Raw genomic sequence first — 26,797 nt, 5'->3', positions numbered from 1 at the left:
TGTTCTTAATATATTTAAACCAGGGTATTTGCAGCACCTTAGGGAGGCGCAGGATTTCTTCTAGTTCTGCTCTGTAACTAGATAGCTCTGGAGAGCTCCACACTCTGCGCCAATACATCAAGGGCTTGAGTCCCAATTCTTCAGTAACTGGTCTCAGGCCGAGGTCCATTCTCAGAGGGAGGAGCGGGGTACTTGAAGGTAGAGCAGTCAATTGTTTAATGAAGTTGTTCTCAGTTATCTGCAACTTTTGACATGCTACGTGTCCCCAAATTTCACCCCCATAGGTTACTGCCCCTCGAGCCTGAGTTTTATAGATATGAAGAGATGGGCCAAGTGGCTTGTAGGAGGACCTCGATATCATCCTCGTTATACCACCTGCAAGTTGAGCAAGTTTCAGATTTGCTCTAGTAATGTGCGTATCCCAGGTCAAAGATTGATTCAGGGTGACACCTAGATATTCAAATGTGGAAACCCGATCTAGTTTTTCATGTCCAATCGTGGGATTTGGACGGGTTGAAGGGGGTGGGTTAAAAGTCATGAACTTGGTTTTGGATGCGTTCACTTCCAGACCACGAAGCTCGCAAAAATTAATGAACCCATCCAAAATTCTCTGAAGGCCCATTGGTGATTTTGAAAGCAGGAGAGTATCATCCGCAAACATAATTGCGGGTACCCTCCTGCCATTCAGCACCGGGGCATCGATATAACTTAGCCCTGTCAAGAAGTCTATAACACCGTTCACAAAGAGACAGAACAGGGTTGGCGCGAGCACACAACCCTGTCTGACTCCCGTGTCAACGGGAAAGGCCTCTGACAGAACGCCTCCCTTTCCACATCTCACTTTGGCATAATTGCCCTGGTGAAGCCTCATCAGCATGGATAAGATGTCACCCGGAGCGTCTAGGTCTTTAAGTACTGTCCATAGTTTGACACGCGGTACCAAGTCGAATGCAGCTCACAAGTCGACAAAGACCGTATACAGCGTGCCTCTGCCCATAGTCACAGTTTTCCAGTATAAAAAATTAAATCGGAAAATCTGGTCTATTGTGGAGACACCCTCTCTAAACCCGGCCTGATATGGGCTCAATATGTCCCTCTCTTCAATCCAGGCCTGGAGATGGTTCAATAACAGTCTTCCGAACAGCTTTTGTGGGACGTCTATTAAACTTATTGGTCTGTAGTTGGAAGGTAGCAGAGGAGATCCCTTTTTGAATATTGGGACAATCTCTGCTCCCAACCAAGTTTTTGGAACCTCCATACCGCCCAGAATGGAATTAAATAAGCACAGCAGGTATGGAGCCCAGACGACTGGTTCATGTTTAAATAGGTCGCCGGGCAGGCCATCTAAGCCCGGTGCCTTGCCGGGAGCTAGTCTGTCTATCGCCTCATGTACCTCCTTTAAAGTGAATGGGTGCCCTTTAATTTCATCAATATTAAAATTTGTCGATTCCAGTATGTTTGGTGTGCTATATAGAGATTTAAAATGATTTCGCCATACAGTTGGTGAAATGTTTGGCTCAATTGCGTCAGGTAACGTTTCTATCCCTGAATTTACAAGGCGCCAAAATAAGCGGGAGTCACCATGTGCTAATGTAATTTTGAGTTTCTCCCACCTATTATGCTCCCATTCCTTTTGTGCAAAGCCAGTCATACGTTTATAGGCTGCTCGTTATAGTTTCACTAGATCTCAAAGCTATGGAAAGAGCTTTTCTTAATGCTTGCACCACTCACAGATTTGGGTACCAGAATGCTACACAGATATTTAATTAAAACACATGAGTTACAATCGCTTTTTGCAATTTTGATGGTAGTGTTCCGCATCGTTTAGGAGCTGTGTTGTGGCACAATGTGCAGCATCAAAGGTTACAATTACCCCACCTGCGATAGTAAAATGATATAAACAGGCTCTGCACCAGATAAGATTATGAAATATCCCCTCCATATTGGACGACAAGCTGTAGGCACTGAAATATTATAAACAGTATACATTGTAGAAATATAAAAAGTGAATTGCAGCGTGATGAGGGGTTATGCTTGCTCACTGTCCACCATTAAGTTTGCCTTCTAGAAGAAAGACTAAGGGTCAGCCCAGAGACATTTCTGGCAATTATCAGGTGTCCATAATGCAGTCAGAAATCAAGCCATGATAACAATGTGCATGAAAACAAGAATTCCTTTTAATTTTGAAGGGTGGGCATGCTTAACAAGTCAGAAGTTGGAGGTAATTAAATTTGTTAAAACTTTCCTTCACGTCTTCTACCTCTTTTCTCTCTAACATTATCTCTCTACCTATCTCTACAGCTTTTTATACCTACACCCTCGCTCTCTGTTTCTCCACCTCAGCATTGCCTGCCTCACCTCTCTCTCAAAATGCCTTTATCTACTCTACCTCACCCTCATAACTTTACCTCTCTATACCACTTTCTGTGCCTCCCTCTCTTTTTCTCTGCCCCATCTATGTACCTCAGCTCTCTACATCACCTCCCTCCATACCTGCCTGCTCTATTTTCATCTCCCCTTCCTGTATCTCTCCTCCAATTCTTTCACCTCTCAACCTAATTTTTAGGTCAAGCATAGTCAGCACATGCGCTGTCTCTCGAGATATGGAGTATCTGCATTGGGAGCTTTCAGCATGCCCATCACTTCTCATTGGTTCCTTCCAGTGCCATTCAAAATGCCTTGGTTTTCAGAGGTTAATCCTTACCATTTGTCCCTCCTTCTGGCCAGTAGTCCCCTCCCATGCTACTAACCCTCTTACATATCTAATTTTGCTTCTGGACATTTAATTTAGTCTCAGGCACTATTTTCTGCATTGGTTTCTGGGCTTAACACCAGCACACAGGCCTTCATTCACTCTGTTCCTATGTACCGTCACTTTTGAATGCTTACGAGTGTCTTTGTTTTTTTTCTGATTGCTCACAAATCTTTCGTAAAACCTGCAGGTCTGACACAAGAAACCCATCACGCTAAAACGCTATTAAAGAAAATCTGTAGTCTATGGAAGATGTGACAAATTGTTACCAAGTGCAGAGTGTGACAGCTCATTGAGCGTTATGAGGTTAATCCAGACGACTGGCAGGCCCTGAAATCGAAGCCTCTTCCATAAAGCCTATAGGTATTTCCTGATTGTAGTGACTGGAAGAATACATTTTTTTCTTCATGCTGGAGTGATGTATTCATTTGCACTATCTGGGAGGTTGATAAAGAAGCTATTCAGAATGTTCTGGAATCTCAGACTCTCACCAACAAGAAAACAAGCAATTCAAATGCAATAGGTCTCGCATCACTGAAAGTTTAACCTATTGGCGTTGCCACTAATAATGCAATGCCAATAGCTCAAATTTTCAGTAATGCAAGACCTATTGCATTTCAGATGCTTGTTCTCTTTACCTCACCCCTCTATCTCTCTCCATCTCTTGATGCCTTACTTTTCTAACTCTCTCTCCACATTCTCCCTGCCTCACAACTCTCTTGCTCACTTCTATTTAATTTCTCTCTCTAATTTACATCTATGTCTACTCCTTCTTTTTACCCCACCCCCATGTCTTTCACTATTTACCCTTTCAATTTACTTCACCATGTTTTCCTACCTCTCTTCTCCTCTTTTTCATCCTGTCCCATCCCCTCTACCACACCACTCTGACTACAGTACTTCTCTTTCCCCACTACTGTTTCTCTACCTCTTTTTCTCTAGCATCATGTACTCCTATCTTTAGGTTGTACAACTTTTTCAACACTACCTTTTTCTACTCCTTTTCTACTTACCTCCTGCACCTCATCTCTCTTTAACTCTATTAATTCCTCTCTCTAACTCGCACTCTCTTCCACTCTACTGCTTTATCAATCTCACCTCTTTTCTGTACTTCACCTGTGTTTCTCTGTTCGTCATCTTTCACTCTAGCCCCATTTCTTTTTCTACCTTCATCCCATTTCAATAGCTTTCTCTTCGTTTCACAACTTGTTCTGTCTTTCTATACCTCTTCTCTTGTTATCCCTTTGTCCACCTCACAGCTCTCTCTCTACCTTGTGTCTCTCTATGTCCCTTTTGCTACCACAAGCCTCTTTGTTTTCCTCTTATGTCCCTGCCTTTACCTCTCCCTTACTTATCTCTCTTTACTTTATCACTCCCTCTCGAGTTCACCCCTCTGTATAACCCACTCCTTGCGCTCTATTTCCTTCTTAAAATATTCTTCTCTCCCAACCTCACTCTGACACCCTACCTAACTCTCCCTGTTTTCCTTATCTGCCTTGTACCTCTCCTCCCTCTATGTATATCTCCTTCTTTCAACCTCATCTGTCTCTTTTTACCTTTCATCTCTCCATACCTCACCTATCTCTCTACCACATATCTGTCTTTAGCTTTTTTCTCCCTCTTTTTCACCTCTCTTGCTACAGTGATCAATTTACGTCTGTCCTACTCCTGTCTCACATCTCCTCCCATTTCTCTTACTCAGCAGAGGCAATGGTAACTGTCTAGCTAGAGAAGAAGATGCACAGAAAAAAATGGGGGCAAATGAGTGGAAGGGAAATAAGCAAAACAAAATGTTCACATGTATAGGAGTAGTCAAAAGTCCCAGAGCAGTGTTTTGTTTTATACTGTGGCAGCAAGAACACCAGTGGTTATTTGTGATTACGAATATATTTAGCAACTAAATCACCATTTCAAGAGCTATCTGCATTGTGTCTTTATTTAATATTATTATGCATTACCCACTAACATCCACCATGTCACCCTTGTCTTGCCTTTCCTAGAATGGGAGGAACAGGTTAGTTAGGCTATAAATACCCCCATAAAAACTTGTTGCATGTCAAAAAGGAATCTTGATCGAATCACAAAAAAATCACAAAAAATGGCATAATGAAATATTTTTCAAGCTTTACTTTGGTATTATTTGGATGCCGAACACCAGCAACCTCGAGCTTTCAGCTCTCTTTGCATACCCCTTTTTCTGAAAGTTTAACATATAATTCAATATTGTTTAACATCAGGAAGACATGAATTGGCTAAAAATGGGTAATACATTTAACAATATTCCAAACACTGGAGTCCAAAATATATCTTGCCCATTTTCTGGGGTTTTCCCTGACTACTCCACTGACATTCCACTGGATGCTACTATAAATGCCACATAGTGGAAAGCATGCACAAGTTACACACTGGTAATTCACTGCCTTACATAAGTTATTGTACTTACATACACACTGTGTAAAGAATGCAAGGGTACGTAACACTTTATCTTTCCCCCTTTTGTAGCTGTTGCGATGCTCCTTAAATGGCTTTATATTGCACCATGATAAACTCTTAGGAAGTCTGGCAGATTGTTTGTTCGTAACGGCCACTGTGGGACAAGTGTGGCTGAATTTGGACTCTGTGTAGTTTTGAAGTGTGTTTACTGTCTGAAAGATTCACAAAGATTTTTCTTTGACTTACTCTGTGACTGAATCTTTCAGTACATCTGTCTTACTCCTAAATTCAACGAGCAAGCCAGGAGTACTAAAAGCATAAGTCACACCTACCCATAACAAAATCCTGCAAATCAGGCCCTATATACTTTGGTTGTCTGACAGAATATTGAGGTAACAAACAGCGTGTGGACAGAATATCATGTCAAAAATGTCAAGGACCAAAATATTGAGAAGGAAAGTGCAATGAGGTAAGTACAGATTTACTATTGTTGGAGAGGAAATGAAATGTGAAGAAATTACGCCACAACAGACAACAGTAGAAATCGATATAAAATTATATATGGTGAAAAAGCAGTATAGGCCCAAATTTCATGCTAACACAAGAAGAGGACAAGAGTTTACTAGAAAATAGAGTGCATGACCTGCAAAGGTCTTAGGTAAAGGAAAACCAGTGTTTGTAAGCTTGATGGAATGTATGGCCTAAGCAGAAGCACGTTATGTGTTGCCTCAGTATACTGAAAACATGATTGAAGAATAGGAGTAGGAGACTGAATTAGCCAAGGGTACACCAAATCTGATATGAATGATAAACCACACATGCAAATACACATGCATGCAAAGAAGTAAATATATGGCTTGTTAAGCATAGTTATAATTACAACATAGAATTTATAGGAAATAGGTTAAGAGGTAGGGACCCAGGTGAAGAAATGTTTTCTGTAATCAATATGTTACTGCTAAGGAACTTGTTTTTTGACCGTTTATAAGAAGCATTGTTCATGTTGCTATATTAGTGGCTGCCTGTGAAGCAGCAAATTGAGACCAGCTGTTTACCTGTGTGGAGATAGCTCCTCTCCCTGCCGTAATAGAAAAAAGATATGTTTGCCTTACCAAGAGGAGTCTTGTCTTTCTTTATCTCTCTTTCCCAGCAACATTAGTGAGCCAGAAAGGAGTCCCTTTTGTCCTCAACCGACTTCTGGCACCGGAACACCACCTACCTCACTGCTTTGACCACTGAGCATCTTTGATGAGGTAAGAAGACACCATGTTGTCTAAAGTTCTACATATTCACTGGGCGGGTAGGACCAGAAGATTGCAGTCTTTGAGGTGAGCACAACACAGACTTCATTCCATGTTTTGTATATTATAGGACTTGTCTCTTTGACAATGGTAAACAAAGATGTAATGTGAATATAAGGTTATCACATGGAAAATTGTGTGCATGTGTTGCAAAATATTAAGTTAAGGAGCTGCGTATTCGGTAGAGTGTTTATCCCAATATAAAGTTGGAAGTGGTCAAGTTGGGTGATTTGAAGTTGGGTTTCCATTATGTGTTCCAATATTTTGACATAGAGGGACGGATGAAAGGCACATGTCATTATTCTTTACCTCCAAATACGATCTGTACACTCAAATTAATGTCCTGAACCTAATGTACAGAAGTTATTCCATTGTCTATGAGACACATGTGTGAGAAGTTGGCCTGGCATATGCTGTCCACTAGTTATAGTGGCCACCTTGCACCAGTCTAATTCGACTCTTATGGTGATAGGTTAAAGACAACCTTTAAAGAAAGCTATCCTAGTGGTAGCTGTGGAGAGCAGCCTTCAGGCTAAGTCTTGAAGGAGTGTTGAGCTTATTGTTTTACCATAGATAACCTCTTGAATAACCAAATGAAAGAGTAGTCCACACAGGTATATATATAAAATATATGTATTTATTCTAGGAATAACCCCACTAGTCTCTTTATGAGGCTAGAGGTGAAGATACAATTCAAACAAGCATTGATAGTTACAATAAATAACACTGGAATTACAAGGCCCCAGGGGGGGACCAAACCATATATAAAAAAAAGTGGTAGAAGAACCACGACAATTCTACAGACAATGCCTAGGGCATTTAGGGTCGCTGGCCCCTTGTGAAACTACCCAAGGTAGTAAGAAAGGGGACCCACGGGAGACGTGTGCAGTGACTGAAGTTACTGTCGGGATCTCTATTATAACCTATAGAGAATGTCGCGGTTTGATTTTACAAGTTTAAAAACACTTCTAGCAGGAGTTCAAGTTCAACACTTTAGAGTTAAGCTTTTGAAGGGCCCACACCCACGAGAGTACCGAGGTACCACTGTTACCTGCCCCAGGGAAGCCGGGTGCATAGGTCGTTTTCAATGTCGTGTCGCGGGCTGATTTTCAATGGCAAAACATGAAGAACTGCTGCTAGCCACAAGCGTCGTCGTTGTCGTGAAGAATGAAAATGTAGATCTTGTAGAGAGGAACCTGAAAGCAGAGGGGACAGAGTCTGGGTCACGGCACAGTGACCAGGGGGCTCAAGAGAAGGAGCCCTTCAATGTCGGGTGCTTCCAGGTCGAAGAGGTGTAGCTTGGATCATCAGCCACGGGGTCCAGGAGGCTTCAAGGAAGGCCAGCTTCTGGAGGGCAACTGTACCACAAAGGATGAGGGTCGCTGCGGTGTTAGTGTCTGGATTGGATCCACTAAGCCTTGGCAACCACAACCCATGCAAGAAACACAAAGCAGCTACTGGTGCAGACCCACGAGGTCTGTGCAAGTTTTCCAGCAAGGAGACTGAAGAGCAGGCCTGGAGCAACTAGGGGAACTCTTGGAATTGAAGATTGTTCTCCGCTAGGGCCCACAAGTCGAGAGACAAGGGACCGCGGAAGGCAGAAATTTTGCATGCGTAAAGGTGCGCCCACGGGTCGCCGGAGCGGGCTAGGGCATCAATCTTTGGCACAGATGCTGCAGAGAGGTTGGCTCAATAATGGGCCAAAGCACAACTTCCCCACTCATCGGAGTCGGGTGCTATGCAAGAGGTGGCCGGTGTCCTGGGGTATTGGGAACCTCAGCACCCAAGGGGTCCACGGTGCAGAGCTTTGCTGTGCACACTCACTGGCCTCTGGGATGCTTGGAAACCCACCTCAAGGTAAGAAAGAGTCGTCGATGTCCAAAGGAGCAGCGAGGTTCCAACCGGGTCACTTGCAGTGTTTCAGGTGCCTACCAAGCAGGGGGGTAACTCCTTTACCCCAAGGGAGATTTCTTCAGGTAGCTGTGCGGCAGCAAGTCGAAGGTCAAGACTGTGAAGTTCAAGAATAATCTGAGGCTCTGGGGACCCAGTATTCACCTTTATCCAAAGATTAGGGGAGTGTCCAGATCAGGGTCCACCAATGAGAGGTCAGGCGGGAAAGGGTGGCTACACCTTCTCCCCTTTGTGTGTTTCCCGCCTGGGCAGGGGACAGGATGCCCCTAAACCGGTTCCAGGCGGTGTATGCAGAATGTAGGCACTGGAGAAGCCTACGTGCAACTCTGAAAGGCATCCTATGGTGCACCCACCCAGTTCCAACCCACATAGTCTGTCTGCGGAGGTGGGAACACCTCCCTGCAACAGGATCCCTACTGTCCAGCTGCCGTGGCTGAAGTTCTGCCCAGCAACAGGCAGCCAGAGTCGTGTGGGTAACATCCATTTTGTACTTCGCGTGCACTTTTAAATTGGTGTCTAAATTCTGCTGCTCTTCCCATATCGCCCCTCCAGCAGGGGGAATCATGCCCTCAGTCCCATGGCTGGATTGGGGGTATGATTCTTACATGTTTGACACCAAACACGATATGGTTCTGTGTAGCCATTCTCAAGTTATCACGCTATCGTGATAGACTTATAATGCGGTTAAGAGTATATGGTATGGCTACACTACAAACAACCCAGTAAGGATTTTACAAAGGTTGCAGAGGGACCCTACTCAGGTAGGGGTCCCCCCTCACACATATCTCAGCACCCTGCCTAGTAGGATTAGCAAGGCCTGCTCTAGGGGTGACCTATGAGGATATATGTGTTGTATTACGTGGGATACAGAATACCTATATCCCTGTAAGGGGTGCAAGCACCACCTTACCCAGACTACAGTAGTGGTCTGGTGGTGTCATTTGGTATGGCTGTCCCAGGGGTGGCACAATAAGTGCTGCAGCCCCTGGTAGGCCTCTGAGGGACCCATGCCCTGGGTACCTAGGGTACCATCTACAAGGGGCTGGTAGGGTGTCCTCAGTATCCAATTGGAAGGTACCTAGGGTATTCACATCAGTTTAGAGAAGAAGCAGTAGGCTGGGGTCCTGGATAGCAGGGCCACAGCCTGGCTAGTGTCATAAAACAGTCAAAACATCAGCAAAAAGTTGGGGGCAACTATGCAGTCGATGCCACTCTCCTACAACATGGTTTGAGGGTTGTCCTTCTTGAGTGCAGAGGAAAGTGGCCATTTGCTACTCACAGTATTTACCGTTTAGAGTGAAATCAATGGGGATTAACATTTAGAAGTCATTGAAGTGTTCATATTTTAAATATGTTGATGGTGAATGCATGTGTGTGCATGTAAATAGAAATGTGACCACAGAGTGAAGTTGTTGTATAATATTGCATAGTGTATAATGACGTATAATGTTTAACATATGACTGTAAAGACAAATTGATGGATTTTTTGTTTGTGAGGAGTAGTGTAAACATTTTAAATTAGGAAATATTGAGTAGATTGATAAAAGTTGCATTGTAAAAGTTGTTTGAAATTACGAAGAGGATTATGGAGACTCCCTTATTGCACATACAAAATACCTTTCTAGGAGACAGGAAAAAGTTGCAGAAATATTGTCAGAAGTTGTTTAAGGCAACTCAGAAGCACACGTATCCCTGTCCATAGGAAGGGACATTAGATGACAAAATATTAAAGCAAGTTGTTACACACCTTAAGAGTAAATATGCAGGAGCTAAATTGCAGAAGCAAGAAGCATTCTTATCCTTATGGCGAGTTTTTTTGTGAGAAGTCTAAGGACTCCTCAAATGCTGATACCCCCATCACCTAGTCTGCCCTCCTACCTCCATATGACCCTATAAATACGTTTCCTAAGGTACCTGGTATTTGTTCACTGACCCAGGTACAGGAAGCCACAGTGGGATTTGAGAATCCTGAAGTTGAGACCCCTTCACAGTCCTCAAAGGGATCCCCTAATGTTGCCGCACAGATGGCAAAGACAACAAGTAAGGGTGGGAGACTCTCAGTTTTCAGGACAACTAGAAGCAAAGTTTACACTACATTTAGATACATCCTCTCCTCAGAAGGGTAGAGGTGAAGAACAGGGTCCAGTAGACAGTGACAATCAGTCCCATGTTCCATCATCAACATCGCATTTATTACAAAGGAGGGATGTAATAGGAACGGTAGTTAGGAAGCAGATTTCTATGCCACAACAAAGCGATGCAAATGATGCTAGATGGAATGACTATGTAGACAGGCTGTTACTATGGCACAATGGCCAGTATATCAGGGAAGAGATGAGGATTTTAAGAGAACTGAAGATAATTTACAACCTTGGCATAAGGAAAAGGGGAAAGTAATAGTTTCACTAAAAAGCCATTTTTGTAAAAAGAAGCAGGAGAAAGAGCGAATCAAGCAGGATGTGATGGAGAAAGTAGGGGCTAAGTTAGTGCAGCAAAGGTTGGCAAAGAAGGGCGCAGTGGAAGGAGCTGTAGTAGCAGCCACCACTCAGATGACTGCAATGTCTGTAGGATAGTTCCCAAGGACCACCCAACAACATTACCCACAATAGCAGGATAATAAAAGGGCACAAGGAAGTGGCAGAGGAGGAAGAGGAAGAATAGGAAGAGGCAGGGTAGGTACCCAAAGGATGGATTAAACATGTAATTATTGTCACAGATATGGACATTTGTGTAGATATTGCAGGACTAAGAGATGGGCTGAACAAAATGTAAGGAAAGGAGTTTACAATCAGTCAGGAAATAATGTAGTGCCGCCACAGTCAAACCCGCAAATACATCAATTAATCAGGATTTATAAAGCGCAACAGATCACCCATGAGGGTTTCAAGGTGCTGGAGTTGCTAGCTGCTTCACAGAGAAAGCAGTGAAAAACAAGGCAAAAGTAGTGAAATACAAGACAAAAGCAGGAGAAACCACTCAGACAAAAGGGGAAGAGGAAGGTGAAAGAAGTAAAAAAAAAAAAACTAGCTAAAAGCAGGAAATGCACTCAGGTGGGGGAAGGACGGAAAAAGCAGTAAACAATGAGGTAACAGCGGTCAGAAAAATGGGGGAAAGGAGTGAGATATCAGTACAAAAAAACTAAGCAGGAGAAAGCATTCAGAAAAACAGGAAGGAAGTAGGGGAGTACAGCAGCACGGGGAGCTAGGCCTGGGGCTTGCTCAATGAGGTTGCATTCCGGTCTTCATGAGGTAGGTCCTGAGATAAGGGAGGGGTGCTGGAAGGTGGTGGTTGGGGCTAGGCACCTGGCTGGAAAATGAATGGCAGGCGGGAGCAGCAAAGAGGGAAAAAAACAAAGAGTAGTAGTGAAAAATGAGGGAATGCAGGAGAAAACACTTCGAAAAATGAGGGGGAAGGACATAAAAAGCACTAAAAAATTAGGCAAAGGCAGTAGAAGCACTCAAAATCAAAATCAAATCAATCAAGCTTTATTTGATTATAAAATAATCATAAAAGCACATTAAAAACAGTAAAAAAAAAAAACTCATGTTGCAAGTATAAGTAAGAGACCACAAGATTATGGAATAAGTTATACAATGCAAATTCTCACATGAGGATAGTCTTTCTACATTTGAAGACAGACTTTAAAAACAGCGTAATAGATACAATTACAAGTTCTTTCCCAAGGGATTGCATGACTATGAACGCAGGACGGCATTGTCTCAGACCTAGTGTTCTAAGCACTGATAGTAGCCACCTTTTTTTCTGGACTGTATAAAATTTGAAACAAAATAAAACATGCATGGTGGATTGTGCTGACAAATCGTCACATGGGCAATTGGACAGCTGCCTGAACCAATCATTATTTACTGGAAAGCTAAATAACCTATGGACAATGCCCATCCTAAAGTGTGTTAATAAAAAATCTTTCAAAGTCAGAGGCTACATAAGTTAAATACGGCTGCATCTTAAAAGTAGTCAAAGTGTTTTGGTGGGCAAGAACTGAGATTTTTAGGTTCTCTGTATTTAATCTAGCATTTTCAAGGTGTTGCAAGCAACTAAGTTTAAAAACATTCCTATTTACTTTAGTCAAGGTGATAGGGTTTTCAAAATATTCTTGATGGCCTATTTTACACAGAAATTCCTTGACATAGTTGATCCAACCTATATGTGATGCCCCATCTAACCCACACCAGTTTCTGATCATTTGAAAATTTAAAATAGTCTTCTCTGTAGTCCAAATGTTATGCCAAAGGAGGATTGGTAGAAGCGCTCAATAAAATCGGGAAGGAGGGAGAAAGCAGTAAAAATGAGGCAAAAGTAGAAAAAGCACTCAGAAAAGCAGGGGGAAGGAAGTAAAAAACAGTAAAAGTGAGGCAAAAACAGGCAAAGCCTTCAGATAAACTGGGGGAAAGGAAGGATAAAGCACTAAAAACTTGCCAAACACAGGAAAAGATCTCAGAAAAAATGGATAAAGGAAGGATAAAGCAGTAAAAAGGAGGCCAATGCAAGAAAGCACTCAGATAAACAGAGGAAAAGAAGGAGAGTTTGAGATATTGGCATTGTAAATGACAATGCCTTTTATTTATGTTTTGGTTTTCAAAACATAAATAAAAACTATTTTCATTTACAATGCCAATAGCTTAAACTCGAGTAAATGCGAGACCTATTGCATTGCAAATGCTTGTTGAATTTAGTATTTGACCCAAAACAGGAACTAACAGGCACGTAAGATAGTCAGCCATTAGAGTTACAGAGGGGGAAAAATGTGGCCAACCAAGGGGGACAGGGGAGACAGCATTGAAGTAAGGGGTTTTGCATTAAATTAAAAGCGTTTCAACATTAGAACATTCGCACCTGTTCAAACGCGCTTTTTATTAGCTTGTGGAAATAAAAGAAAGATTAGCGAGAGATGCTATTTGTAGTAGCAAGTTCTGACACCAGGGTATGCGCTTTTCTATTGTCACGCTTTTCAAACAGCATGAGGACTTGAAATCAGAAATATGGGGCGTCATACATTTTGAAGGCAGAAATTAGAAAAATGCTAACACAATGTCACCCCTTTGCTTTAAATCCAGTGTTGCTTTAGTAGTGCTGCACATTCTACAGTAAATACAACCGCCCTTTATTTTGACCATAAACAATGACGTTCCGTATAAATATGGAAAGGCATTAAATGGGTTGTGTAACTGAACTGAGAGGAAAGAGAACAAGGGGAATTACTGACCCGCCTCCTTCTATACTCACGACACCCTGCCTGATTTATTCTTCTGTCCCTGGAACCACGGAAATGTCCTCACATGCAGGGCCGGCTTTAGGGCGGTGCGATCGGTGCCACCGCACCAGGTGCTGGCTTCCTGGGGGCGCCATGTTTGAAAGTTTATTAAGCTTTTGAAGCACCTGCTGCAGCGTTTCTTTCCGCCTGCAATTACCAGGCCTCACATAAATGTCAAGAAAACTCCTGTGATTAATTATCTTCCTGGAGAGAGATCAGCGTTTTGTATAGTTGAGGTTTAGACTTAGGTGAAGTTAGTGCAGAGGGTTAGCTGGCCTGCTGCAAAGAACTTATATCAAGTAGATTACATATGATGTAAACAGGTCAGCAGATTACTGCTTTCAAAAGAGACATCCTTTTGTTACTTGCAATTTAGAACTTAAAGTCCTAATATACGACAGTGAGGTATTAACTTTCATCCCAGATCTGCATACACACTGCAAAGTATACATTATTAGAACATGGATTAATGTTGCAAAAAGGGTTAATTTGGCTAGAAATCGATTCTTATTATTAAAGAAAACTCCCAACTATGCTGTTTCTTTTTCGACTCTGCGTTTGTGCTTCTCCACACCAAGCACTCTTAAACTATACTGCCTACCAGTATGGGTGACACTTGACTCCTACACTTTCAGTCCTTTGGCTTAAGTAACATTTCCTATACACTGATTTACACTCATATGATTGATTGTCTCTGTGTAATGTGTGTGTGATGCAAAGTGCTCGGGCACCCTACACTGGTATGAGTGGCGCTATATAACTAATTCAATGCATCTGAGAGAGTGTGGTTATGGTGACTTTGTCACTGCTAAAGGATGCTAGAGAGAGAATCCTTTGTGGAGGTGGTCATTTTGGGCGCCAGCAAACATTGCCGCACAGGGCGCCACCAGCACTAAAGCCGGTCCTGCTCACATGCACTTTGAAAGCACAGTTTGCGTGACTCATGGTATACTAAGTGCACCGTAGCCTCGGTCCGTGGATAAAGACATAACCACGGCTGTTAACGTTCCTTAAAATTAAGACAGCTGAACACGCAGGGGAATTTGTACTTTATTTAACGTATAAAAGCAGTGAGGAAGAAAATGCTTTTTAAAATAGTACGAAGATACAAACAATAATACGAAGTCACGTTTGTCTTTGCATGTGAAGGCGCCGTGCTCCAGCCACGAGAATATCAAAGCGACATTTAAAAAGTCATTTTCTTCTCCCTGTAACAGATATGTTACTGCGGTATGCTTGGAGGAGGATTAAATGAACGATGCTCAAACACATTCAATTCTGTCCATTGGCAAATTCTTCTCTTTCACTCTTGCACAGGGCCGGACTGGGAACCAAAACCGGCCCTGGCAAAGTGCTCGGCTGGCCAGGGGCTTGAGGGTGCCACTAAGCTCTTTGCCAGGGCCGCTTTTCGGCCGATTTTGTTACAGGGCCGATTTTGCAGCTATGTTGCAAAAACGGCCCCCAGGGACCCAAAACCGGCCCCCAACCGTGCGGCGCACCAGGGGATTGCCCGGTGCCCGCTACGGCCAGTCCGGCCCTGCTCTTGCATGAAGGGAAAGAAAATCTCCCTACAAAGTTTTTCTCCTCTTCCTGGTGCGAGGTGTTTAGGTCACAAGGTGTGTCTGTGGAGGCGCATGCCTCTGCCAGTTAGTCTCTAAACGCTGAAACTGGTATCATCCATATTTCCTAAACAGGGGAAGCAAAAGGGACAGCAGAGGGTCTACTGCCTTTAAAAAAAAAAAACATGTATGTCACACCGCTCAGGCGGAGCACGCACTTTCATATTGTGCAGCCACTTAACGCCTCTCACGCAGGCAGAGCTGCTGTTGCCTTTAGGAGCAGGTTTTTGCAGCAGCTGTGACGCCATTTGCAGCTCTGCCATGGCGGTTTTATAGAGGAATCTGACGGCGACCCTGCCAGCTTCACTGCTACGAATTGAAAAGATCAAAAGCTAGGAAAACAGGCATTTGCAATGCAAAAGGACTCGCATTTACGCGAGACCTATTGCATTGCATCACGGACAATGGGGGGGGGGAGCACGACAACGGGAGAAAGGGGCGAATAAAATAGTGCTCACAGTCTAAATAACACAGTAGTGTACCGTGTAACACTTGAAGTAAAGAGGCCAGTAGCCATGGGAGGGTACAAATGATGACATGGCCATAATAAGGAGGGACTAACAAGCCTCATAATCAATCAGAACACAGCATTTACGAAAGACAAAGACACAAGCCAATGAAAACTGGGCGGGTAGTGGGCGGGGCTTCCCTCATGTAGTGAACTATCACAGATCTTCCCTACAAGAGCGCTTGCACCCTGACTCTAAGCTCGATCTAAAAATGGGGGAAAGGAAGGAGAAAGCATTAAAAAATGAGCCCAAAGCAGGAAAAGCACCCCAAAAAATGGGGGAAAGGAAGGAGAAAGCATTAAAAAATGAGGTAAAAGCAGGAAAAGCACTCCACAAAACAGGGGGAAGGAAGGAGAAAGCAGCAATAAAAGAGACAAAAGCAGGAAAAACACACTGAAAAACAGAGAAAGCAGTAAAAAATTCGGCAAAAGTAGGAGAAAGCCCTCAGAAAAAAACAGAGAGGAAGCAGAGCGGTGTAGCAGCGACGGCGAGTTAAGCCTGGCGACACCACAAAATGTGGAGCAGCCAGTAATGCCTCAAACAACAAATGTCGCCACAGCAAAGTTACCAAGCACTCCCAATGGCGACTCCACCTCAAAGTGGACAGGGAGTTGTAATTGTGAGAAGAGGAAATCATTTCCAGGCAAATTATGTGGGTGGTTACAGGCAATGAAGGTGCCCCACTGTGATGGTAGCTATCAATGAAAAGAGGTATGCATTTGTTGTAGATACGGGAGCAACCCAATCTTGTATTAGAGAGGGAGACCTTCCACTTTCTAATACATCAATGGACACACAACGATTCTCTGGGGCAGTAATGAGAGTTCCATTTACTAAACCAGTGGCGATGGATATAGGAAGGAGGTACGCTGATGGCTGTTTGCTGTTCTCTCCAGCTGCCCCAGCTAATCTATCTTATGGCCAAATTAAATAGGACTATTCCTTTTGAACCTGATGGAACTATGATTTGTTCTACCCCAGGAGTTCCACCTCCAAGGTTCATGACTCTAACAGTAGATTATTCTACTTGAGATCAAATTAGAGTTCGCCCCCTGATATAGAAGCATTTACTATGGCAGTATTTACAATAATAGCAGAAATACCCAAGTTACTGGAAAGAGAGATTCAGTTACCTAAAGAGTTTATTGTCCGGTGACAAGGGCAACGTTCTTGGATACCTGACAATGAGTTGATAATACAAATAGAGGCCTTAGAGATAACACCAACTTATGGCACTTTGATAGCCAGTGATCATAACCATGCCTTGTGGGCATGTGTTATATTCATTGAGCCAGGTAAAATGGTTAGGGAAATATTGGATGATCAACTGCTTGATGATGATTCCAAGGAAACAGCTGTAGTCTTTCAGGATCACATACTGTAAAGGACAAAATTGGAAGTAAGGATGCCCACATGAAGTAGAGGTTTTGATTCTGCCAGGGCTACAGATCTTGCCAAAGTACCAGACACCTTATGGGCTAAGGGTCCCCAGGATGTGCTATGGGTCTTTGATTACAGAAATGTAATAGCACCTTTGCTGGTTTCTATTAAACAGGTGAAAGACAGAAATGATAAGATAACATGGACACCAGAGATGAGGGAGACTTTCCACAAATTGAAGACTGAGATAACGAATGCCCCAGTTTTCGGGACACCAAGGAGTTCTATCTATTTTGTCTTTGAAATGGTAGAGTGATGACAGCTATTCTTACGCAGAAATATCCCTTAGGACATAAGCCATTTTATATTTTAATGGACAGATAGATTCAGTGAGGAGAGGACGCTATCCTTGCGAGCAATCTCCCACCGCTGCAGCCTTTGCAGTGCTGAAGAGCACCCCATTGTTATGGGGGCACCTTTGACACTTTATGCAGAACATGCAGTGCTTGCCATCATTCAAAAGGCTAAGACTACTCTAACTACACAGAGAGTGTCAGGATATGAGGTGAAACTGTCACTACCATCTTTGAAGGTTGTGAAGTGTCATACAGTGATCACTGTGACATTCTTTGCTTATCGCTTATTAGAGTAAATGACAATATCCACTAATGTTATGTAAGAGAAAATCTAAGACCTGCTATGAAGCCTTTCGATAATTTATAATGGTCCAAGTAATGAGTTTTCCTTATGTTTTATTATATTTATGTCATAATTTGTATGTACCTTTATGTGGCCCTCATTGGAGTTCCAAAGCTTTAATAAATATTAAATTAAATTGCTTATCCTACATTAGACTCAGAGGATGATGCTCAAGACTGTGCAACACATATTTATAATGAATCTAGTCAAGCAAGAGAGGATCCAATTTTAGGTAGCATTTGTTTTTGTTAATGGTTCTTCTGCTATTGACCAAGACACAGGAGTAAGTTATACAGGTGCAGCAGTTGTCAGAACACAGCATGATTTTTCAGACACACTCCACATAGTAGAACAGCTAATACTACCAGCACATTATTCTGCACAAGCAGCAGAGTTGATAGACTTGATAGCAGCTCTTAAGCAGGGAACAGTAAAAGTCATCACAATCTATTCAGATTTGGCTTATGTAACTACTACTGTACATTCTAACATTATGAGATGGAATAGGCGAGACTCCCTCAAGTCAGACAGAAGTCCTGTTATGCATAGAAACCTTTGAGAGGCTTTAATAGAGGCACTTGCATTACCACAGGCAGTTGCAGTTGTGAAATATGCAGCACATACAAATGGACAGGATTTTGTGTAGTGAGGAAATGCACTAGAAGATTGGGCAGCTATAGATGCAGCTAGGCACACCCTCCCGCATGTACCATCAATTTCACACCATGTCCCTGTTTTGGTGGCCTAGAGTGCTTTGCCGTCTGAGTCTGAATTTGACACTACCACAGATAATGACATGCCTCATTATGGTGAAACAGCATGTTTACATCTTCAAGAGTTGCAGGAAGCTGCTTCACCACATGAGAAACAGTTATGGGAGGCTAAAGGGTGCTAGGGGGATTACTTGGTTTACTGACACATATCTACAGGTAAACCATTGATGCCTTAGGCTTTACTGATGATAGCTCTTGATCAATTGCATTTATCAGCCCACATATCAAGAGATCACTTGTCTATGCAAATATAGCAAGATTGGTTAGTTCCCAACTGACATCATGTACTTACCATGTACCTTCATAAATGTATTGTTTATCAACAATTCTCTCCGACTCCCACGTTGAAGGTGATAAATTCAACCATTCCATGACCAAAAGGTCCTTTTAAAGCTCTCCATGTTGACTATCAGTATCTTATAGTTGTGGTTTAGCCTTTTTCCGATGGATTAAAGCAGGACCATGAATCCACTGCGAGGCTAAGTCAGCTGCTACCTTTCTGATTCGCAAAGTGATATACCACTGGGAAATTCCAGAAGGGATAAGATCTGATAACAGCACACACTTTTTAATGCAATTTTCACACATCTCACAGCAAACTAGGGATAAAACATAAACTATCTTCTGTTTATCATCCCTACAGCAATTGCATCATTGAGCGGCTTAATGGCCTGCTGAAAATAACATCAGCAAGCTATGTGCCACGTTGCATAAAAAGCGGTTGTATTGATTATCATTGGCACTCTTCTCCATTGGGAACACACCTAGTTCTGATCATCGCCTGAAACCCCATCAGATAATGACAGGGAAACTTATGAATATGCAAATACCTGCCACTAGAAGTAGGGTACAGGGAGAAACTACAGCTAATATCCAAAATGATTAAATGCATGTTTATCTCTCTGATTTAACCAAAGTTGCAAAGTTAATTTCTAAATAGATAACCAAAGGTAAGAAGAAGCACCCCACCGCTGAGGTCAACCTTCCAATTGTGCACGTAGGTGACACAGTTTTGTGAAAAATGTTGTTTGAAAATGGAAAGAGGCAAAATTCATCAAACCTTTCACGGTGATGATGCTAACCGCCATTGCCTTCAAGTAAATGGCAGGAAACCCTGGATCCATCTATCAGACATTCGATTAAACCCAGTATCATGCCAAGTACTGCCAGCAATGTAAATGGAACAAGAGGGGGAAAGAAGATTGTGATTGTAAAAATACCCCCCCTCTACCTCTGGTTTTGGACAATTGTTTGGATCAACAGAATGAAAGTTATGTGTTTTTGTTTCTCTTTCTCCTTTTTTGCCTCATGCATATGTTTTCCATAGTATTCATACCTGATTATTAGATAACATATGGCATCAGCACATATCAGACATAGGTTCTCTAATGAATCATGTTTCATTTGCTCCTGAATTGCTCATGCCACGAGATCGGATAGACTACATTCACTAAAGAAGTATCCCCAAGCACAGCTCTATATCTATTGTATCTCTACCTGTGTAGGGTTAAGGCCTGAATGCAGCCAACACATGTTAGGGTAGTACTTTTTCTAGTTAATGCCACAAAATATGACTCTTCAGAAGATGGTTTATACATCCTTATAGATAGACAGGCCAATAAGGATGAAATAGCATGAATGAAGAAACAGATCATCCTAACACTGCAGAATGAATTCAAATGTTCTTAGGTTTAGGGTTTTTTAGGAGAAACACGCCCGCCCACTGAGTGTAATAGTTATTTAGCAAATCATTTGCCCCTAGATTGTATTCCTAGGCTAGGATTTAGAGTTACTGGATCAGTTTATGCCCATGATCAATGGCATTCTGCTATCACATTTTCCTGTAGGGTCATACCTTTATGGGACGCTACTGATACTAGGCAGGTTGCAGTTAGAAAGTGCTTATGTATAGGGGACGATAATGTAGTGCATTACACTTAGAGTACAGCAAGTCCTCAAACAGGCATGAGATTAACACCTGTTTCTTTATGTTTCAGAGGAAACGGCAACCTTAGTGTAGTCAGGAATATCAACTGCAGTGCCACAATAGAGAACGCCGACATGCAGGGACTATTATTGACAGTGTGGAGTACTACTGTATACTCAGGTACCACCGAACTACAGTGGCCTATGCTCATTGCTCACTCTACATGGCCCTGTTTTAGTAATTCCAAGAGCAGTGGTCTTCAAACTTTTAAATGCCACGCCCCCTTTTGGAAAAACAAAAATAATTGTCCCCCCGTAAGAATATTTCACAATTATTCTATTAAATTGTATCTATTAGAAGTATCCACAGTGTGTGGCTGGGGGGTTTGAAGAATATTTAGAGTCCCTTCCCTTTTGATGCATACTCCCAACTAGGATATAAATGACAAATAATTGTTATGGCCTCTTACAGAGTATAGTGCTTCTTTTGGCCAGAACCTGGAGCCCCCCCGGGATCAACTGAGGACCCCAAGTTTGAAGACCCCTGTCTTAGAGTTAATCTGCCAACACTTCATGAACACCCCATGAGCTGACCAGCGACTTTGTTACAGCATCACCCAAGGAAAAGAACTGCAAAGTATTATGTCAATACCATTTGGAAAGATGTTCCTCAAGAGTACCGGTTGTTTAATGATGCACAATTGTTCTTAGGAAGTATTTTGCCATTTATTCAAGCAAAGGCAACTGCTCGATGGCTGCAGATAACTCAATGGAAACTGTTGAAATGCACCAATACCACAAAAGATGGATTTAATGCAATAAAGGAAGAGTTGTATGCCATGAGAGTGATGATTATGTAGCATCATTATGTACTTGACCTTATGAAAGCAATAGAAGGAGGGGTATGTGTAAAGACTGGGACTGCTTGCTGTACTTATGTCCCGGTGAACGATGCGGACAATGGAATTTTGTCAGAGGCTAGGCAACCTTTGCATAATCTACAGAAGAAAATGGTAGATACAGGAGGTGCCCCAGATATTTGGCCTAGTGGGTGGTTTGCTTTACTACCATCTTTAATGTTGGGACTGTTAAACGTTTTACCTCAAGCTCTTGTGGCATTTTTGTTGAAATGTTTTGCTATTCTATTTATTAACATGTTGTAGGAGGATCAGTACAAATGTAGGAGGGAGGCATTGAGTTAGGACACCAACATAAGCAGTAGATGCTAATGGCAATATATATCATATATATATATATATAATAGAGGGGTGAATGTTGGAGAAGAAATGAAATGTGAACAATGTCCGCTACAGCAGACAACAGTAGAGAGTGACATAAAATTGTACGTGGTAAAAGAGCAGTGTAGACCCAAATCTTTTGCTGATGCAAGAAGAGGTGAAGAGTTCACTAGAAAATAGAGTGTATGACCTGCAAGGCCTTAGTTAAAAGAAAACCTGTGTTTGTAAACTTGAAGGAAATGATGGTCTTATCACAAGCATCCAATCTGTTTTCCCAGGAGCCGGAGATTGAAGAGAACTCAGAATCTGATCAGAAGTCTTGGGAGCAGAATGATAAAATACACAAACAAATACACACAGCATTCAAAAGAAGCAAATGCATGGCTTGTTAAGCATTGTTAGAATTACAATAAAAAATGTTTAGGAGGTGGGTTAAGAGGCTAGGGACACAGGGGACATAATATCTTCTGTAACCAATATGTAATTGCTACATAACGTATTCTCTGACCTTTTGTGCAGTTTGTGTCTGCCATTTTGTCTTCACCCACTGTCCCTCTCTGCAGCCTGGTTTCTCATACTCTGTGAGGGTTGCTGGCCCTTGCTTGCCGCGCTGCCGTTTCACTGACCTGATCAAGACTCTACCCACATGACCTGTTTGGGACCCTGTTTATTCTCCTCTTATTTTCAGGTTTGCGGTACTCTTTTTGAATTAAGAACTTCTTCAGTCTCTCTCACCTTCCCCTTCCACCCCTTTGTTCATACTTTTCATACTTTTGTACCACTGCATTACTATTGTCCTTTATATATAATGTTTCTACGTAAATGTAACCTGATCTGCTTTCCTACTCCTTTACTTTCCCCCCACTACTCTTTCGCACCATAGGACTTGTTTTCTATATTATTTAATTCTCTAGAAACATATGTAATTATAGAACACAGGTTTTTCTCTATGCCTTGATTTGCTCTTGTAACTGATGTAACTTTGTAACATTGTTTATTTCTAATGCTAACCTCATGTAAAGCGCTCTGATACCTCCGGGTCTAGCCAGCGCTATATAAAACTCTTCAAATAAATAAATAAATAAGCATTGTTCATGTTGCTATATAAGTGGCTGCTTGTAAAGAAGCAAATTGTGACCAACTGTTTACCTGTGTGGAGATAGCTACTCTCCCTGATGCTACAGTTAAAAGCTGTGTTTCCCTTGCCAAGAGGAGTCTTGTCTTTTTCTTTATCTCAGTTTCCTTGCAACACTATCGTTAACTCCACATCTACATACCTTGAAGATATATATATATATCAAGGTACATATATGTGCCGTTAATTATAGTTAAAGATTGCTTACCTTCACAAAATACCTATACTCTCTGTCCATGCCTGGAGTACTTCACATTATGTTTTTTACAGTAAAAAAACTGCCTGCTTAAAGCAGAAAACTGTATTTTTTCATGGGTTGAATTTAGGGTAATTTACTTGCTTAGCTAGTCTGGGGCCTGATTTTCTTATATTGTTCACTCTAAAATTCATATCAGATGCGATTTGGACTACTATCTGAGGAGCATGATCTTGACCGCACTTTCGTTATTATCTCTAGCATGTATTTAATTTACTCCATAACACTACTTATACTCCACACACCGCAATGTTGTGCTGTATAAACATCAACATGTTTTGCCTACTCATGTCTAATCAGTTGTTTTTTGTATATTAGTTTTAAATATAACATCACTAAATAAAATTTAAAAAAATTGAATTCTCAACTGTAGTATTCGTAATTAGTGATGCTTTAAATATGATTAATATAACTCTCGTAATGAAGGCATCAAGAGAAGTTTAAAGTTCAGCACAATGTCTTGCATTTAGGGCTCAAAATAAAAGTATGAAAGACGGCTGTTTTGGAATGGAGAAGGATACTCACATGATTTAGAGCGGGACACCTTCATCACTCCTGATGCATCATAGGTCAGACCCATAAATACTGGTAGTTCTAGGACAGGAGTGGTTTATGGCAAACATCATCTACTGGAAGTAGAAAAAAAAGAGCTTCATGAAAACTAACATCACGATGTAAGAGACTTCTGAATTATTTTTTTTGTTGCATTTTTTAAATAACACTAACTGGACCCAAAGGCATTGGAGCACTTTACATATGCACAGGGACATTACATAAGGACATATTCATTTTTTGTAGGCAAGGATGATTAAGCGATTTACCCCAAATATCAGGATGTAGAACCGACGCTAAGACTTGAACCTCGTTTCCCAGCTCGAAAGGTGGCAGCTCTGGTCGTTACGCCAAAAGATAACAAACAGAAGACAGAGGACGCATGGGGTGAAAAGACATGTGTTCCGTGTATTAAAGCTACAACTAAATGTAAACACTTCTTAAGAGCAAGATTTTTTTGCCATATTTTCACTGCTTGACATTTCCCCTCAACCTAAATATAAGTTTGAAACCAACACCGTCCATCTTTCAAACCAATAGTCAATGTGGCTGCTAAATGGGCAGCTAATGTGTTCATGTGTCACTGATTGATTGGAAGGACTGGCATCACTTCCTATACACAGTTTGATTTTCCTATTAAATAATTTATTACTGATGTGTTTCCTACCTATACAACAAATGTTTAGCCTTCCAGTAGCACTGTCAAACGCTTATTCCTAGAGTGGAGGGATGACGAGTAGCTGCTACAGATGATCTTCTAATTCATTCACCTTAATTAAGATAAATCTGTATTCTCTACTATTTTAGAAGAGTGAAAGAGGGCCTAAGTGATATAGCTTAGGAGGTTAATGAACCCAATACAGACAACACTTTGTTTTATTCTATTTATTCTATGTATTTTTAAGCATATTTTTTTAATACTAAATTGAGTAACTGCTTTAAACGTTTCCTTCTAAATAATTAATTTCTTTATTTAACTGAAAAACACACATTGGGGCCAAATAGAAGGTACAATCTGCTAGTGGTGCAGGTATCCCAGCTGCTATTCCACCCACTGTGCAGCTACAAGTTTTCAGGTCCAGAATTGGGGTGAACGTGCAAGTGTTAGAATATTAGGTTCTTTCCCCATGTTTGTGGTCGGATACGGCCCATTTCTGCAGAGAAAGTCCTGCTTTAAGTGAAATGGCGCTACCAGCAGCACACCTGCTGATCTGCCCTCATACGTGCTCAACTCAGAATCGACCAGGGTGACATCCACACAACACATGATCAGCCCAATGGGTATTCCATGCTGCATTTTTGCTGGCTATTAAATGCAACTGTGGTATAACCATCTACAGATATAGTTTTATATCATTATATATAATGTAGACATTTCTACTTCTACCACCTACTTATTTTTCAGAATACAGGTACAATTACGCTGAGATGCATATCACTTTCCTAGTGAGATTTCTCAGTCTTGGCAGCTGACAAAAGTGAGAAATGTATGTCACAGATTTCATTACAAGACCGGAGTCTACATTATGCATTAATCTTTTAATGCAGATCACAAGCAGCCGCACTACATCACAAAGAAAACATTTCTAGAATGCAGTGAGCAGGAGATACAAAAGGCATGAGGAGCAAACAGACTGCCTCTTTTAAATGCGTCTCGCAAGCAGATAAGTACACACATTTCTTCTTGTTCATATTTTAAGTAATATTTACCATACTCTGTATCCTAATTATCTTATCTATCTATATACTGAACATCTCCTTAGCGCTTCTAGCCTTGGCTTTAAGCTTTGTTTTTGTGGGGTGATCCTGGGTTTTCTCCCCCACCCTTCCCTCCCTCACCCCTTCCCTAACGACTTTCTATTGTGGTTGTCGGACCTCGCCCGCTCTTCCCTAGCCCTTTCTGAAGGAAGCACCTCTTGACGGGCTCTCCTCCGTCGAGACGAAAACACGAATTTGCTTCACTCCCGTTCATCCGGCGTCGGCTTCGCGCCGTCCCGCTCTTGTTTTTAATGGGAGGGGATATTTTCTGGGCATTTCTAAAATTGTGTAAGTCTTTCAAGTTTTATCAGAAAATTCACCGACGCGCTCACTCCGTCCTCGCGAGTGCGTCTATACCACAGAGAAAAGCACCTTAGCAATGGTGCCGTCGCATTGCTCTACTCACAACGGCCTTTCCTCTAATCTCTTCTCTGGCAGCAGCTGAGCTCGAGCGAGGCTTTCAGTTACATCGCTCTCATCAGCTGCTGCTGGAGATCGCTTTCTTCACAAAAAAAAAAAAAAAGTGGAGAATATTACAAGGAATTTTGAGGCTCATACAATACCAATATATTAAACCTTGCCACCCCTGCCCATCAATATAAGGCAGTTTACTCTGAACAACAAGAGATTAACCACCTCTTCAAGGCAAATTAATTTTAATATCTAATCTGAGAACATATCACGGGAGACCATAACACAGCATTTTCAATACTAATATGTCAGAATTTGACTCGGACGACGCTACTGCCAGCTCTCCGAATCATGCCAACGATTCATTTAAAGTCTTCCTGCAGAAAGAAATGAGATATTGTATGCTACCTACTCTTAAAGAAGTGATGTCTTCTTAGAGATCTCTCTCCTTCGATCACGACGATCTCCCCGACGAGGTCAGTATGAGTGGTAAAAGGAGCAACAAATCAAAAAATTGTGAACATCCTTCTGACTGCACAATGGGAGGTTGTAGCACCTCAATTGATTTGGGAGGTCCTAGCACCTAACTGTTGATGGGAGGCCATCGCGCCTCAAATGCTAATGGTGTCCCTCGCGGCACAAATATGATGGGTGTCCCTAGCGGCACAAATATGACCGGTGCCCCTCGCGGCACAAATATTAATAGTGCTCAGAATGATGCAGACACTGACTCTGAGGAGGAGGAAGAAAGTTGTAACAACCCTTACGATGAATTCGTACTGGATTTAGATGACCAAGACCTCGAATTCAATAACCCTGGCGATATCGACTCGCCTTCTTCCTCTAAAAACGTTATCCTCAACCCTCTAGGG

General features: G+C 41.9%; 1 protein-coding gene across 13 annotated transcripts in view; it reads right to left on the bottom strand.

The window, feature by feature from the left end:
• PKNOX2 (PBX/knotted 1 homeobox 2) overlaps positions 1-26,797 on the bottom strand; it is a 3,737,380-nt gene that overhangs the window by 2,910,563 nt on the left and 800,020 nt on the right. For 8 of the 13 annotated variants that reach the window (XM_085646078.1, XM_085646080.1, XM_085646082.1 and 5 more), the window contains one exon: positions 23,730-23,833. The exons of 3 other annotated variants lie outside the window; for them this stretch is intronic. The gene's annotated coding sequence lies outside the window, so the exon portion shown is untranslated. The remainder of the gene's footprint in view (positions 1-23,729; positions 23,834-26,797) is intronic. 2 more of the 13 variants (XM_085646083.1, XM_085646085.1) reach the window with 1 other exon arrangement.

This window comes from Triturus cristatus, chromosome 3_1 (genome assembly GCF_964204655.1).
Source record: "Triturus cristatus chromosome 3_1, aTriCri1.1, whole genome shotgun sequence".
NCBI classification, from domain to species: Eukaryota; Metazoa; Chordata; class Amphibia; order Caudata; family Salamandridae; genus Triturus; species Triturus cristatus.
The sequence above is the reverse complement of the archived record's forward strand: the minus strand, read 5'-3'. Positions and strand labels throughout refer to the sequence as shown.